Source organism: Nycticebus coucang, chromosome 3, assembly GCF_027406575.1.
Source record: "Nycticebus coucang isolate mNycCou1 chromosome 3, mNycCou1.pri, whole genome shotgun sequence".
NCBI classification, from domain to species: domain Eukaryota; kingdom Metazoa; phylum Chordata; class Mammalia; order Primates; family Lorisidae; genus Nycticebus; species Nycticebus coucang.
In genome coordinates this window covers 114388088-114388746 of record NC_069782.1, presented here as the reverse complement: position 1 = coordinate 114388746, position 659 = coordinate 114388088, and positions in this window count along the sequence as shown.

Below are 659 nucleotides of genomic sequence, written 5' to 3'. Positions count from 1 at the left end.
ATAAAAATGCAAACCATATTGTAAACTATGTATGCAAAGGACCTAGGCTGCATGCTCTTTATGAGAAGCTAATGCCTGGTAATCTGAGGTGGGGCTGAGGCAGAGATGGTAGCACTGGGAAGTGGCTGCAAATACAGATTATCCTTGGCAGAGAGTTTTGACTGCACCGAGACTATAACAAATCACTTCTTAGAGACTCCTATCAAAACTACCAACTCCCTAACACCAGTCGGTGGAAAAATTGTCTTCCATAAAACCAGTCCCTGATGTCAAAAAGGCTGGAGACCACTGAAATAAAGTATTTTTTTTTAATTTTAAAATTACATTTAATTTCCATTAAGGATAACTCTTTATTGAAACCTTGTAATTTAGGTATGCCCATAATGAGGTATATTTTATCCATGTTAAATGTTTAACCTTATATTGAGCTGAGATTAAATACACAAATCCCTGATGAGGATAGGCAGTAATATATCTGAACACCTGCTGTCCAGAGATGTATAATGCTACTGGGAAGAAAGTTCTTAGTGTCATGCTGGGAGGTGATCTATTTTCAGCTCTGACCCCCTACATACAAAGAAAAAAAATGTAGCTCTCTCCTTTGCCATAGCATAGGAGAGATAAGCCCCCTTCAGATTATGGCAGAGATTATGGTCACA